Source organism: Tenrec ecaudatus, chromosome 5 (assembly GCF_050624435.1).
Source record: "Tenrec ecaudatus isolate mTenEca1 chromosome 5, mTenEca1.hap1, whole genome shotgun sequence".
Classification (NCBI taxonomy): Eukaryota; Metazoa; Chordata; class Mammalia; order Afrosoricida; family Tenrecidae; genus Tenrec; species Tenrec ecaudatus.
Window position 1 is genome coordinate 24,034,118 of NC_134534.1, and position 17,371 is coordinate 24,051,488.

A 17,371-nucleotide genomic window follows, 5' to 3' on the forward strand; every position below is an offset into this window, starting at 1 on the left:
TGCCCGCTCTAACCACAGTGCTGTTGGTGGTGGTAGACAGGAGGAGACTGCAACGGAGAGAAGATGGGGGAAGCCAAATGCAAAGTACAAACAGGGTTTAAAATGGAAACCAAGCATAAATTAAAAAGTTAAAATAAAGATTTTCAAAAGACCATACAGCTCATCCTATCTATAATTACAAAATAATTTAGTAAGTTTGTTAGCATGAAAGCTAAACTGTAATGGCTTTTATTTTATATCTACACTGTACAATTTTTTTTAGCACTGTAACATTTTGATTGAAAAAGATGTGCATTCAAAGCTGTGACAAGTGTAACCGGTGTTAAAGAAGATAGCCAACTTGATAACTCTCCCCTGCTTTTTGGTAAAGTTGCTTTGGGTGGGCTTACTTTTTTTATTTCAGGAAGTAGTAAAATAATTTCCTGATTGGTTTCACAGAGAGAACAAAAGACAAAACAATAAAACAAAACAAAAACCTGGCAGTATTTGAATTAAAGAACCATCTGTATTTTACGTAAGAGAGTCAGAAACCACCCTTTTCTAAAAGGCATTTGCAGTATATTATTAGGGTCATGTTTGTCTTTACTTCATTTTAAGACTTAAGTTAGAAGATACAGGAGACCACATTCAAATTATAGATTAGAATGTATTTGTTATAGAATAAAATATTTGCTTTTAGCTTGCTAAACATTGGTGAAATTACGAAAATGGACAGGTTCTTGAAAGTAGAAATAATTTGTGAGAAGTTTAGTTTTTAAAAATAGATTTTTTTTGTTTCAATATGATAAAATGAATACTGTAATTTTGTTTTATAAGTCTTTCCAAATAAAGCACTATTAGTACATTCGATTCAAAAGTGTTACTTCATTCTTTTCAATCCCAGTATTTGTAATATTGTTTAAGTTGAGTGTTAGTGTTTTATTAATGTCCTTTTAAAAATTCTTTTAGCTTTGAAGATACTTAATTTCTTGAATATTTTGTCTCTGTTTCTGTTCCAGAATTCTATAATATTCTTCGAGCCTTTAGAGGTTAGTTTTGTTGTGTTTTTTTTTTTTAAACAGAGGAGAGACACATTACTGGTGAGGTTGTTGTTTTTGAACAGGACAAGCACTTGATAATTTTCTTAGGATAAATTAAGATTATCTTCACGTGGAAACAGACTTCGAATCAGTGCTTTATGTTACTCATGTATGCATGAAATATTTTCCCCTTGATTCATTCTTGGCTCTTTTCTTGTTAATAGGAAAGATTTCATCAGATTATTGATGAATTATGTGAGTGTTTATATCCTGGAACTGTGTGAACTGTTAGCATGCAATATAACTTTTCTTTGATTCTGCATGTTTGTTTGTCTTCTGTTCCAAGATAATGATAGAGCATTCTGAAGTTGTAACGGCAGTAGTTCTCTTTGCATATCAGTGTATTTTACAGAGGCTTTACATTCATTTTTCTTTTTACTTTGTTTATATGCTCTTTGGATATTTTAAAAATATTTTAAATAAAATAATTATGGAACTGCAGGCTATATTTATGTCTAAATATACAGTTTTAATATGTGGTTTTATTAATTGGTCCTATACCTAAATTTGGGGGTCAAGTCCTGGTTTATAAATGCAGCAGCAATATAATTATTAATAGTGCTCCCTGTCATTCTTGAAATTGTCTCACCTTGAACAATAAATCTGACTACTTTGTATGTTGCTTAAGAATCCCTGTTTGGGGAAGATACCATGATCACAAAGGTGGTTTTCCCAGGGCGAGGCTCATCCATTGCACTCCGGATGTGCTGACCCCTGCGATTTCCCCAAATGTGGTAAACGCTTCTGCATAATTTGTGGTAGTGGGGGACTGCATTCGCGCTCTTTAAAAAAAAAAAAAAAGAATCCCTGGTTGTGCTGTGCTCCATTGCTAAGCCAGTGGCTAGCCAGTGAGTGGCTAGGTCAGTGGCTAGAACCCAGTGGTGACTCCACAGAAGAAAAGACATGGCACTCATTCCTGAAAAGATATATGAGGGAGTAACATGCCCCAACCTAAACCAAACCAAAATAAAACAGAATAAAGCTCCGCTGGGCGAAGCTTTCATAGTAAGCACTTTTTCCACTAGGTGAGCATCGAACAACTCGCTCTGAGTTAGTGCACCCAGTGGGATCACCTAGCAAGGTTCTCTTTGGTCACAGTGAATTTTTTTGTAAAACAGTTTCATTCAAAACTCCCTTTGTTTGTGGAGGCTGATTTAAAAGAACAGCAGGCAGCTGTGAAATTTTATTACCTGCTCAGGAAAAATGCTACAGAAAGTGTTGTGTTGAACCCAGCTGACAAGGACAGAGCTACGAGGAAAAAGCTCACGTGTACAAGTGGTTTTCTTGTTTCCAAAAAGGTGAAATGTCAATTGATGACAAACCTTGCTCTGAACGTCCATCAACTTCCTGAAGAGACAAAAACGTTAACAAAAGTCGTGTGCTTGTGCTCAAAGACTGACGATGGTCCATTGCAGAGATGGGGGAGTTGTCTGGGCTATCTTGGAGTTTGGTTCAGCAAATTTTAATGGAAGATTTGGGAATGAAAAGGGTCGCTGAAAAATTTGTTCCTCGGGTTCTGACTGACTAGAAAAAAGAGCACTGGAAACACGACCTGCTTTGAAAGAATAGCTCTGAAGTGACCCAGACTTTTTTCTCAAGGTCGTTATGGGTGAGGAGATAGGTGGTAGTCTTAACAAACATCAATCAAGCCAATAGAAGACACCATTTTTGCCTCACCGAAAAATGCTCCTCAAATGAAATCAAATATCAAGATGATGCTCATCTGTTTTTTCTTGATGTGGGAAGGATAATGGATTTGGAGTTCATTCCACCAGGTCAGACTGTTAATAAAACTTTCTGTTTAGAGGTTCTCAAAAGATTGCATAACAGTGTGCAACAAAAATCCCTGATTTGTGGCAGACAGGAGACTGGGCACCACGACAATGCACCTGCTCATGCAGCCGTCTCAGTGCACCCGTTTTTTGGCAAAAACAGCATGTGTGTCTTGTCCCATGCACCTGACAAAGCTGACTTGTTCCATGTGACCTCTTTCTGTTTCTGTGAATGCAGAGGGACATGAAAGGACAGGGATCTGAGGACATAGACGGGGTGAAGATAAAAGTGAGGGAGGTGCCGTCAGCCATCCAAACGGATGAGTTTGAAAATTGTTTCCAAGAATGGAACTGTAGATTTGATAAATGCATTAAGTCTAATGGAGAGCACTTCGAAGGTGACAAGGTTGTTCTGTAAATAAACTTAAATATATAACTTTGAAAAAAAAACTCGGTTTCTTTTGGGTACCCCCTCATATAGCCTTGAAATTCTGGGGGGGCTCTTCCACTATGTCCTGTAGTGACCCTACTAGTTAGAATTTACTTAGAGACACACGTCAATGCTAAATTTTGTTATCTTAAATAATATTCCCATACTTTGCCAATTAGTTTCCCATGGTGAACTTACCAATTGATTGATTTGTCCCTTTTAATTTTTATTTACAATAGCAGATGTTTCCATTTTACTTTACACAAATTTGTTTTCTTTTCATAAGAAAAGTATTTTTTTAGCAATAACAGTTCCATGTTCTTGATCACTACATTGTGAAATGTTACTTGGCATTTGCTTAGTTTTCCTTGGTTTTGAACTATTCCACACTTCCTTTTGGATATAGGTTAAGGTGTGGGAGCTCAGAGAAGGTGGCTATCAGGTTAACTCCAAACACCAATTTACTGCCATTGAGCCAATTCTGACTCAGAATGACCCTGAAGGACAGGGAAATGTCCTTGTGGATTTCCAAGGTTATAAATCTTTACGGGAGCAGAAAGTGTCCACTTTCTCCGGAGACGTGACTGATGGAGCTTGAACTGCCCATCTTGTGGATAGCAACTCCAAGTGGAACCACTATGTGACTAGAGCTCCTGGCCATCGGATTAAGCAACTGGTTTGAATCCAGGAAGAAAACCGGGATAATCCACTTTGGAAAAGTCAGCCATTGACAACCACAGGAAGTACAGTCCTACTCCGAACCCCAGGGGGTTACCGTGAATCTTACCTATGTGGGACAGGTAATCTTCTGAAATCTTCCCCAGTCCTGAGAATCACTGTCGTAGAGAGCTACTGTTTCATTTTCATTCTTTCAGAAGAGTGGAGATAGTGTTAACTCTACAATACTTACTGAGATTTTTTTTTCCTTTTGGAGAAGAGGTGAGTAAATCTACTCATGTGCCTAGATTAATCATATTATATATTACGCATCTACTCAGACTTTTTCTTTAAAAGACTACCCACATACAGATTTGAGGATTAAGGTTAGAATAAATAATGGGGAGCTATATGGAATGGGATATCACGAAAGCCCCAAATGAGACCAAATAGTTCAGAGAAAATGAAGGCCAGCATAGGAAAATGAGTCTTGGATTTGGCCAGTAGAAATGCCTCATGACCTCTTGCAGGGTTAATATTGTGGAACACTAAGGCTAGAAGAAATTGGTGGTTTGTTTGTCATTTCTTTTCATGTATGCAGAATTTAATGGTTAGTTTTATAAAATGCAGAGGAAATAGAAACAGGACTAATACAAATAAGATGAGAGGCGGGGCACAAATGGAATGTGTACAGAAAGAACTGGGGGAACACTTTCTAGTAATGCGGATTTCGTGCCTTGATTCTGGGAGAGGAAGCAGCAGGGTTAAAACGATCACCAGAGCCAGGTTGAGACTACGAGTGGTGTCAGTCTTTTGGCTAGTTCGGCAGCTGCAAACCACAATGGAGTGCTTTAACAAATTTCCTTGTAGCAAAATCTCACAGGATCACACACTTGCTGTCCTTTAGACATAGCAGTTGAACCTTGAGGAGGCACTTGGCAAAGATAAAGCTTTAATGTGCAAAATTTTCAAAAAGTCTTAGGTCCTCCTTTCAAAGAATTTTCCACCCCCTTGATATTCCTCGGCCAAGAAAACATTCTAGCCTTGGGAGATTTCACCCGGTGTATGAAAGCTTTGGCGAGGGTTACTGTCAAACGGATTGAGTGGGTGTTCATTCGGAATTGAAATTACAACTGTGTGTTAGCTCTCAGAGGTCAGCTTTCTGTCTTTTGAGAATGTTCTAGGATTCTAAATACCCAGAAACATGTAGAAGACAGGGGCAAAATAATTACATGGACGGGTGTGGAGAAGGCTAGAGAATTCAAAGAATACCATTCCTTGTCCCTACGGCATTGTAAGACTTGATAGAAAATAGACTACTCTTCAGAAAGGTAAAAATACTGGAATCTAACAGTACGTTTGGGTCAAAAGTACCCTTTCCTAGTGTACCTACTTGTGAATTACTTTCTTTAAGAAATTTTTCCTGCACTGTATATTTTCCTTTTTTCCATCAGCTTTTCTTTTGTATACAATAATATCCAAGAAGTATTCAATATTCTTCCGTGTATTATTTTTATTTTGGAAAAATATACAGTTATCATACCATTTGTCAATTTAACCATCTTTACGTGTAAAACTCAATGGCTTTGTGTTAATAATTTTGTTTAGCCTTTACCGCTATCCATATACAGATTTTTCTAACAGCCTTAACAGATTTGACTTAAAGTTGTTGAACTAATGGAGATGGGCTTGTCGAAGAGAATATTTAACTATCTTAGAATAAATAAATGTTCATGATTATATTTTGCAGTATAGAGTAATATGTAATAGAGCTTCATCGTTCTCCTGCTGGGACTGAATTGCAGACCCAATAGCTAGTCCACAGGGTCACTAGGTCCCCTCAAAATTATATGACATATAAAAACACTGCTCTTGTTGAAGATAATTGTCTGGGCAGAACGCTTCTTGGCCAACCTCTCTACCTCGCTCTTTCACTCTATTTTTTTTCCCCTCAGAGCAGCCTCTACGGGCATCATGTTTACATTTTAAACCAGGATGTGGATGTGAGGTGGCTGGGTAGGGGTGGTGGTTGTTTGGAATAACAATAATATGATAATTATTCAATCAAAATTGCTATTTTCAGAGTCATTTAAAAATGTATATTTATGTGATTGTGCAGAAATTACCGATTCTTATTTAGTATCAGTTGTCTCCAGCATTTCAGAGATGGATATATATGCCTTGGGCTTGGCACTAGTGCTCTGGTGATTCAAGGGGTTAAGCATTGGACTGCTAACAAGAAGGATGGAGGTTTACCTAGCTAACACATGACTAGGTCTCTCTAGTCAGTGACCCAGTCTTCTTTCCCCTACCACCCTAGAAACCATGAAGACTCTTTATTTTCAAGGGGAAATAACTTTACTGACTTTTTACAATTGTGACAATTGTAAAATTTTTCTTTTTGTGATTGACTAATTTCATTTAATCTGATGTCCTCTGGATTCATTCATTTTTTTTTGATGTTTTACAGATTCATTGTTATTTTTAATGTATAGTATTTCACTGTATGTATCTACCATAGCTTATTTACCCATTCTGCCATTGATGGGTAATTACTGTATATACTCAAGTATAAGCTGACCCGAATATCAGCTAAGGCACCTAATTTTATCACAAAGACTGCAGTAAAAGTGTGCTGAAAAACCTCACTTATACTCGAGTATATATGGTATGTGGTTTCCATCTTTTTCCTTTTGTGAATAGTGCTGCTGAAGAGCATAGGGGCACAGCTATCTATGTGTGTGATTCTTATTGCTCTGGGATACATACCCATTTGAGGGACTGCTAGGTCATGTAGTCTAGTGGGTGAGAGATGAAGCTAGCAGGTCCTCTAAAGACTAACCGTCTCAGAAACCCAGAGGAGCCGCTCTACTCGGTGCTGAAAGGTCTCTCTGGGTTTGAATGGACATGATAGCAGTGGGCTTGGATTTTTAGTCTGTTCATGGCTATCCAGATAGAGACCCTGTGTTCTAGCCTCTCTAGGACTATGGCTGGTCATGTGATGGGGTTTTCTTTAAGACATCAAGCTTTGGGTAATTTGTAATCCAACCTTCTAAATGACACAGAAGTAAAAAAAAATGGACAAAAAATGGCATTCTGCCTATGGCAGCTAAAAGGACATAGCTGAACAGAAGGTCAGGGAGGTCACCTGAGAGCTGTCGAAAGGAAGGGATGGTTGTCGTGATTAAGAAGGTGCTGCTTGTGTGGGTAATTGGCAAAAAGAGAAAATGCTGAATATGAAATAACTCGAATTAAACTTGGGCAGGTCTTGTTAACCTGACCATATGGAAGGAAGGGTTTGAGTGAATATATTTGAAATTTTGAGATTTAGTAAAAATGAAATGATGGTCTTAGAAAAAGAGGAAAATTTAGGTTCCTGGAATTTGCTGGGCGAGGTACCAATTAATGTGTTCAATCTGGAAAAGGTCTATATACTTAGTTTTAGTCTTTTTTTTTTAAAAGACTATGTTGGATGGAGTCAGGTAAAAATAATAGCTGTCTCTTTTAGTTAATATAATTATAACTTTCTTACTGTCATTTAAAAACTGGGCATACTTTTGAATTGGTATATATCCCATAAAGATTGGATTTTATTGAGCCCATACCTGCTCTCAAGGGATATCCATTTAGCTTTGATCTAAAACGGAGTCTTTTATCATTCGCTTCCTGGATATGGAAACATTCCCATATGTTAGGTATTGAGAGCCACCCAGAGCTGAGCAAAGCCAACTTTTTTTTTCCATAAATACCAGAATTTACAGTGGTTGCCATAGCACCTTTAGGTTTCATTCATGATGTAAAACTTACTCAAGCAGCCCTTTGTAGTTTTCTACGTTTTTGCTATCTTAAAATAGAATTATTTCTGTGCATCAGATGCTTTCTAAAGAATCAAGATATGATTTGGTGACCACTTGTACTAGTGAGAGGTTGAAACAGAAATTTGGGCATCTCTATCAAAATTTATTCCAAAATAATTTGAAATTGTTGCTGGAGGGAAATTACTCTAAATGTACTTCTCTGACACGTGTTGCCGCATTCTCTCTCCTGGCTATAGCCACAATTTGTTTGCTCGGTTACTTAGGGACAAGAGTATAAACATTATAGCTACAGTTTGAGGAAGGACATTCTGTGCACAAGAACAAAGAGGAAAGGATGTGGGCCTTGGTTTAGTAGACTTGCTCAAGAGTCAGCAATATGATGCAATTGTGAAAATTAGCCTGAATGATTAAAGTGAAGAAAAGGTTACACCAACAGCTGCGAAGCAACCATTTTATTTTCCCAGGTTAAAAAAGGAATGGAAAAGTGGAAAATAAAAAATACTTGCAATAAGAAGAATGGATTATGCAACCAATAACTAATGAGCTCGAGTAGGTAGTTTAGATATTAGGGACATCCAAAAGGTGTTTCAATTAGGAGGTTTGCTGAGATGTTATTTTCTGTGGTTCCAGACATCGAAAAATAATAAATTATAGTAAAAGTAAGAGAAGGAAAATTAGAATTAGACACAAGAATGAAGTTTTCTTAAATGTGAAGGTGATGGAGCCAGGCATGTTGCAGAAGTTGAGATTTCCTTTATAAGGTGCTCCATAAAATGTTCTTTCCTTTCTCTTTCCTGCCCTCTCTAGAGGTCTTGGAGAAACTAGGCATTTGTTCTGGATGATTCAGACATCCTATGATCTGAAGGATTGACACCGACAGTCTTCTCAAATGCTGGTTTCTCCACTTCTGCTTCTGTGTTTCCACACAGCGTTTGACTCTTTACTGAAAATGAGCACACGCCAGAACGATCAGGGGCCTCTGTAAGTGAGAAGCCCCAAAGGAGCCCTGGCAGTCCTTGCTCGTCAACCGTGTATAAACCTCTAGCAGCACTTTGGTGTGGGGCCCGGGTGATTCTCTAGTTAAAATTGCCCTTCCTTTCGTGAGTCCAGGTTCAAGTCCTAGGCAATGCACCTCAGCCAATGCTCCACTGGAGGTTTGCATGTTGTGTAGATGCCTCACTGCTTTCCCTGTGAGTGCCAGAGTAAAATGGCCATCTGTTTATAAAACCCAATCAACGACAGCCCTGTGGATCCAAGTGATGCCATCCACAGCCAGTGGGGCAGTGTTTGTTCAGATGGTGCACAGGCTTACTGTATGTCTAAACCGGTTCCACGGCAGCTGAAACTAGCATCCAACAACAGCATTTTGGCAAACAGTTTAAATCTGGACCGTGCTGGGAGAAAGTGAACTGGACTAGAGAACTTCTCAGCAAAAGACTTTACAGTAATCTTCTGTCGAAGCAAAATCACTCTGAGTCATTTCGCAGAAGTAGGGGCCTTGTTGAAAGTTTCCCTTACATCATTGGTTTCAGAAGCAGATTATGCAACAAGAAAAATAAGCACAAGCTTACTTACACTTATTTGATAATCAGTAGTGAACAATTTCACATCATTTCCGACACATCAAAGATTCTACTTGCAGGTATGGTGACCATCTGTCTCTCTGTCAAGCTCACAGCACAGAATCAAAGTCTCTTTTCAAATTGCAACCTTGGTCTCAGGGACGGAATACCCAGTAAGCCAAGTACACCCATGCCTACCTAGTGTATTGAGTAATCTGTGACCGTTTTGTTTCACTTGACTTTGCAAGGACACAATCGTCTTTCACAATATTCGTTTTTCAGTAGATGCTGGAAAGGGTTGAGGGTCTAATCAAGGTGGACCTTGCGCTCACATCCTTCCTGTACCGTCAGAGGTAGGCCTGGGGCTATCTATCATCTATACAGACACAGTCATAATCAACATGGCTCTTCTTCCTCACCGACTAAATGAAATGCTCCCTGAATGGAGCATTTGTGACCATCAGACAGATGGAAGGCTTTTGACAATTCTGAGAGGCAACCTTAATATTCGAGAGGCACCCTGAATTTTTAAGAGGCAATTTTGAGAGGCAACAAAGAGGTAGATATGAAATCAGGAGATTTAGGATTAAATTATGGAATGTTTGTCTTGCGGCCTCTTGGATCTTTATAGGATGTAGTTTTTCCTGCTGGAAGGTGAACTTGGGGAAAGAAGCAGTAGATTTGGAAGATCGAAAGTCCTGATTTGTGTTTCCTTCTGTTTTTAAGAGGCACGTTGTGGGAAGCGGGGAAGGAGCACATAGATGAATTAAAAACGCACAGACAGAATTTAAGTCTGCTACAACCTGTTCAGCTCCAGTCTGGGGCATGTTTCTCCCATCAAAGGATGCAGAGGACCATCACAATGCTCGAGGCACAGACACAATCAGATTGGTGAGGACAGTGGGGAAGGTAACATCCCCTAGGTAGTGGCTTCCATGACCCTGCTGTGCATTGATTTTAAAAAGGAAAGATAAATATCATTGTTCAAAGTTGTCAGGCCATTTCTGAATTTGAGGTTTATTGATCCTCAGTTTATTTTTCTTCTTGGCTATTGTACTTTGTGCTGCATAGAGCCAGCCTCTTAACAACCTTTTCCATTGTGGTTTCTTAAGCTATTGGGCTCTGCCTCATTCAGTTTCTACTACGGCTCATGCCTCCAACACCTTCCTTTTTTCTTATTGATTCCTGCCAGGCGGTGGGGCATGAAATAAATTATGATATGTAAAAGTCTTGACATGCAGGTTTCTTTTCAGGGTTGAATTTAGCATGCTATAACTTAAAACGAGAGTTTTCTTTGTAGGGTTCAAATCACAACCATACCAGAAATCCTGCGGAGCTTAACGGGTCAACCTTTAAGTTCCCCCCATAGTCCCCACCTTTCTAAAAAAGTTAGGCCCTTCTTCCCTTAACTTATAAAACAGGGAAGCCAATTGGGGGAAAGTTCTGACTGGTGGTGGCATTCCTTATTATTGTGAATGTTTCCTTGGACTGTAACTTATACCTTAATATCTAACCATTCTACTTTAACAGAAAATACGAACATTGAAAGAGTCCTGCTGGTTCAATGACTGAACCCTTGGCTTCTGACTGTAAGATCTGTAGTTCTAACCCATAAGTCGCTTCAAGGAAGACAAGACTTGGCCACCAGCTATGATCAGGATCAAAGGTCTAGGAAACACCAGTCATCCAGGGTGCTATGAGCTGGAATTGACCCTATATCATACAACAACAATATGCAACTGCGCTCATTAAAAAAAAGTGTGTGTGTGTGTGGGGGGGGGTTCTATACATGATTTCAAAAGACTTCTAGCTGCCTTGCCTACTTAGCTACCTTCCTTCTTCTTTCTCCACCTGCCTCATTACTTCCTAATTCCCCTTCATTCTTCCATTTTTCTTCCTGTTTCCCTCCCTTCCTACGGTTTTGCTCTCTCTCTTCCTTCTTTTGGTCTCCTTTCTGAGATAAGAAAAATTGATGAATCACTCCCATTTTCCCTGCAGAATTGAGTCATTACTTTATATCCCACCCACCTTGCTGCAACGATGGGTTCACCCAATAGGCGCCAGCACAACGATGGCTGTGAGAGGACCCAGGACCAGGTCACACTGCGTTATGCGCCACGTAGAGTCCCCACGAGCCGGAGCTGCCTGAATGGAACCCAGCAACACTTCGCTCAGCCTGGGCGTACATATGCTGCCCCTGGACCTGCTCGCCTGATGATCTGTTTTGTATTTTTCACATGTACTCCTGTCCACTTTAAAGTCCATCCTCAGGCTCCCATGTCTGCTGGCTTCCAGGGGTATCTGATTTTTGCCAATAGGATGAATTGATGGAGAGAATTGAGAAACTCACGGTAGTTTGCTTTTTTCTCTGCTCCAGTTTTTTTTTTTTTTTTCCTACAGCAATTCTGTTTCCTCCTGCCTGGTCTGCAGTTTGTTCCAGTTTCTGTTAGATTTCCCCCCTTTTCTTTCAGGGATGGAATGACTTTACGGCATCACTAATCTCTGGTTTGACTTTGTGTGTGTGTGTGTGTGTGTGTGTGTGTGTAAAATTTGCCCTCACTTCTCCTGTCACCCATCTAATAATTCTCTGCGTGAGTTACTTGCACCTTCTGTTTTACCATTGACCTACTTTTTGGTTTCCTGGGAAGACACTGACTGGTACCGAAAACCCACCCACTGAGCTGATTCCCACTTACTGTTCCCCTATACAGGACTCCTGAAGCCTTGTAAATCTTTATGGGAGCAGACAGCCTCTCCTTTCTCCTTTGGAGCAACTATTGGTTTGAACTGCCAACGTTACACTTACTTAGCAGTCCACCACTCGCCCAACAGCGCCTCCGGGGCTCTTGTTTATGCCTATTATATTTAATTTGACCACAAGCTTCTTGAATGAACTTTTAACATGCATTTTTATGTCTAATGTAGTTCCTGGCACATAGTGGGCAGTTCAAAGCTACCAGCCACTCCATGGGAGAAAGTTGAGGCTTCCTGCTCGCATAGTTTTACAGCCCTGGAAACCCACAGGGGCAGTTCTACTCCGGTCTATGGAGTTACATGGCATGGGGATCACCTTGATGGCAGAGTTGTGCTTTGTTTGGTTATTAACTGATTAGCTGAGCACAACCTATAGTATTTCAACTGGACAATAGCTTACTTATAGTTGTGTCCTGTTTAATTATTACCCTTATAGTTCTTATGACCAAGAACCTGAGCAATTTTTTAATACTAAGGACCTTGTTAGTGAATACAAAGTAAATAAATTAATAAAAAGTAAATAGGTAAATAAAAGCTAGCAGTTAGCAGAGAAGAAAAAGGAAAAAGGAGAGGCGAACTTTTGAAAAATAGGAACGCCTGGGAAACCAACCATCATTTGATCTACTCTAAAGAGACAACTACTGATTATGGAATATCTAAAGAAAAATTATTTTAAAAACAGCAGGGAAGAAAATCAGATAAAATTTTCTCTGTATTTCCCTGTAGCTTCCTGTGAATTCCTATAATATATATAGCATATGAAGTCACTTAACAGAATTTATAATTTTGACAGATTTATGAAGATATGCTTTTTGATGATTAAATTATTGAAATATTTAGGCAGACATGATGAGATATGAACAGGAAATACAGAGGTGAGAGCAAAATGTCACTTCATGGAGTTTTCTATTTTTGCAGAGGAAATTTATTTTGTAAAAACTAAACACTATCTTACTTTCATTTCATGTTTTCTCTATGTGAAAGTGCCTACTTCGCTGTTTAAGTTTCAATATGTGAAAGCACAAAATGGACTGGTATTTATTGATACATAATTAAATTTTACCTTAAATACTTGCCAGAAACTAAATTAGAAGTACTGAGAAAAAACAAACAAACCAGGCTTAAAATTTAGAAGAATAGGTGACTTGTAATCAACCATTTAGGAGTGGGCTGATCCCAAACTCCAGCATAGGAATAGAATCTACATTCCTTCTCTCTCTCACCTCCCCCCAACCCCAATGGTTACCTCATTGTAAATCAGATTTATTTCTTTAGGCCAAAGACTTCTTGTCTTTATTTGCTAGAATTATGCCTCTCCACACTTATATGTACAAGAAAGAACTTATTCATTCCACCCCTGTTAACTCAGCGAGTCTCAAAACTGAGTGGCATTGCTTTGAGGGGTTCATTTCTACTAGGGGACCGTCTTCAAATCTACCACATATAGCTGTGGACTGAGGCTTTCTCTTTAGAGGAAGAAAAGCAACACTTACCTCATGGCTGTGATTGCTCAGTTCTATACAATTTTATTACTGGACAATTCTGAGTATCATTAATAAAAGAAGAGGAAAGTAAAATATATGCCAGGAAAGCACCCAACAAATGACTCCAACAGCATCTAGGTAGGGCACATAAAGATTCTTTCTACTAGTTTCATATATACCTAATCTACACCTACCAGTGCTTGTCATTTTACATTGACAACAGTAGTAACAAATCTACCATCTCACTATCTTTTACATTAGCAACATATGTGTGACAGGAATGAACACTGAAGTGTGAATGATATGGATTGTGATGGTTAAGGTTACCTGTCAACTTGACTTGGTCACGATTCTCAGTTTGGACCCATAAGGGCTGTAATTGGACAGCTATGCAATGATGTAGTCATCTCCCGATTTGTGATCAGATGAGATTATTCTTCATTTTTGAATAAAGACCTGGTCTTTGGAACTTAATCATATCTATAAGTGAGGAGTGAATGTACATTATGTGACTTCAGAGGTCAAACTTTTATCTTCAAATGTTTCAGTTTAATGATGCTTTATACTTAATAATTGTATATATGTAATGTCAGTTTATTCAACATGCATGCAGTGTCTATGATGCTGGATTGTAGGGGATGTAAATACAATGAAAATTCCAATTAAGACATAGTTCTGTTCTCAAGAGACCTGCCATCTCATATGAAAAATGGATAAACATTGCTATGAATGAGAGTTGTCCAGAAAAGTCTGATTTCTCCTAAACATGTGCCAAAAGAGGTTTCTGAGAAGAGTTTCACTTGAGCAGAGCTTGAAGAACCCCTAGACTTTCATCAGGTAGATTAATGGGGAAACATTCTCGCCAGGCTAAAAAGAGAAAGAGGATAAGAGGAAGAGAGATACTATTTTTCACATTTATGAACTCTGGCAGAAGAAACATTCTGGAGTGCATGAAAACTGCTGGGAACGTAGTGTGCACGATGTTTAAGATCTAAGAATTGCATAAAAAAAAGTAAACCATAAAACTTGTTCAACATTAATTTATGGATTTTTAAAATAATGGGCAGTGGATCCATTTGCTGATGGGAATAGCAAAGAATTTTATTTTAAAAGACTATACTAGGTGGTGTAGTGATAATGCACTGAGTTGCTAACCTCAGGTTCAACAGTTCAAGACCACCAGCTGCTCTGAGGGAGAGCAATGAGACTTTCAATTCCCATAAGGAGGTACTGTCTCAGAAATCTACGGGGACAGTTCTTCTCTGGCTTAGGGTCACTATGAGTTGGAATTTACTTGATGGCAGTGAATTTGGCTGAGTTTTTGGTACAGTATAATTCTTGAATTGGAAAAGAACCAGGCAATGGGAAGGGGGCAACTATTTTTAATGCTATTTTAAGAGGGAAGGTAATAAATAGCTAGTTTTTTTTAGCTGAGAGAATAGCAGTATCTGTGAAAGAGAGAACTGGTTTCTCAAGCATAGATAAATCCAAATTGCCCCATAGATATTGTATTTATGTGCATGGTACTCTTTACCCTATCATGTGAATTTACAGCATTCTCTACTCGGTGCAGATTTACTTAGGGAAAATGAAATTTTACACCCTCAGCAGACACATGACAAAAAGTGGTGCAGAAGATGAGGGTAAACTTTTAGAACTTTTCCAGTGCTGCACTGAAACTGCAACTAGGTGAGAGAGGCATATTTGATCAGAGCAAATGGGAGCAAAGAAGGGGGAGGAAGAGAGAGTGGAGCACATCCTGGCCCATCAGGCTGGAGGACGATATCCCTGCTCTGAACAACCAATACACAGAGTGGACAATATGGCTGATCCTACTATGAAACACACTGTCCCTTGATGGCCCAGGACCCTAAGGGGGATAACACTGGAGACTCAGGGTCAGGACTAGCCCAGACTGACCCTGTGACACCGAGGCAAACCACTAAAAGCGAGAGGCAGAGCAACTGTGGGAGCAGAGCAGGGTGTCCTGAGGGATTACAAAGGACAGCCTCTGGGGCCAGAGCATGTATCCCATTGGCCCTAACTGCAGGACATGTCTAGAGATAAAAAAAATCAGACCTTGACCTATTTACAGGTTTTCGGTTTTTTAATAAAATTTTTTTCTTTTAATTAATTTATTCTTCTATGGGTAATTGGTTTCCTTTTTTGTTGTCATCGCTGTGTTCTCAGTCATCCTATCTTGCTATGGCTTGATTTTTGGTGCATATTATTATCTCTAACGATCTATCCAAATAAGATAGACTGGATGAATAGTCTGAAGGAGAAAACAACGGGACCAATGGTTCTGGGAGGGATCCAGGAGAGGGGGAGGAGAGAGTAAGGAGGTGGTGCTGACCAAGCCAGCAACAGGGGAGCAACAAGTTATCCAAAATCAGTGGCAAGGAGGCTGAGAGGCCTGGTAGGGATTCAGCAAGGGCAATGTAACCGAGAGAAATTACTGAAATCCAAATGAGGGCTGAGCATGATAGTGGGACAAGAGGAAAGTAAAAGGAATTCGAGGAAAAAACTAGGTGACAAAGGGTATTTATAGAGATCTAAGAACTGGAATGTACACATATAAATATATTTATATAAGCGTGTAGGGAAACAGATCTATGTGCATATATTTGTAGGCTTACTATTAAGGCAGCAGATGGACATTGGGCCTTCACTCAAGCACTTATACAACACAAGGACATGTTGTTCTATTAAATAGGCATTCCAGGATGCACACCTTCCCGGCACGATTGCTGAAGAAAAATATGTGCTTAAATAAATGTGGTGAAGAAAGCTGATGGTGCCTAACTATCAAAAGATATAGTATCTGGGGTCTTAAAAGCTTGAAGATAAACAAGCAGCCATCTAGCTGAGAAGCATCAAAGCCCACATGGAAGAAGCACAGCAGCCTGACTGACCATGAGGTATAGAAGGGACCATTTATTAGACATCAAAGAACAAAAAATCATGTCAGTGGGTGCCCACCTTCCCGATAAGATCACTGAAGAAAATGTGTGCATGAACAAAGGTGCTGAAGAAAGCTAATGGTGCCTGGCTATCAAAAGATATAGGAGCTGGGTTCTTAAAGTCTTGAAGATAAACAAGCAGCCATCTAGCTCAGAAGCAACAAAGCCTACATGGAAGAAGCATCCCAGCCCGTGTGACCATGAGCTGTCAAAGGGATCAGGTATCAAGCATCAAGGAACATAAAATTATAATATTGTAAATGTGGGTGAGTGCAGAGTGGAGACTCAAAGCCCATCAGTAGGCAACTGGACACCCCCTTACTGAAGGGTTGTGGGGAGGAGATGAGCCAGTCAGGGTGCAGGGTAGCAACGATGAAACCTATAATTTTCCTCTAGTTCTTAAATGCTTCCTCCCCCAACCCCACTATATGATACCTTACAAATCGGCTAGACCAGAGGATGTACATTGGTAAAGATAGCAATTGGAAACATAGGGAATCCTGGATAGATGACTCCTTCAGGACCAGTGGTGAGAGTGGTGATGCCTGGAGGGTGGAGAGAATGTATGGGAGAAAGGGGGAGCTGATTACAAGAATCTACATATAACCTCCTCCCTGGGGATGGACAACAGAGAAGAGGGCGAAGGGAGATGTTGGACAGTATAACATATGACAAAATAATAATAATTTATAAATTATGATGGGTTCATGAGGTGGGGGGAGTGGGGAGGGAGGGGGAAAATGAGGAGCCGATATTAAGGGGTCAAGTAGAAGGCAAATGTTTTGAGAATGATGACGGGAACAAATGTACTTATGTGCTTGATACTACAGATGTATGTATGGATTGTGATAA

At 39.5% G+C, this 17,371-nt stretch overlaps 1 non-coding gene across 1 annotated transcript; it reads left to right on the forward strand.

Annotated features, from left to right (window-relative positions):
• Positions 1–1,704: 1,704 nt before the first annotated feature.
• On the forward strand, positions 1,705–1,867 carry LOC142449379 (U1 spliceosomal RNA). The gene has a single exon (XR_012784572.1). It is a non-coding gene; the product is annotated as a U1 spliceosomal RNA (small nuclear RNA).
• The last annotated feature ends 15,504 nt before the right edge of the window (positions 1,868–17,371 follow it).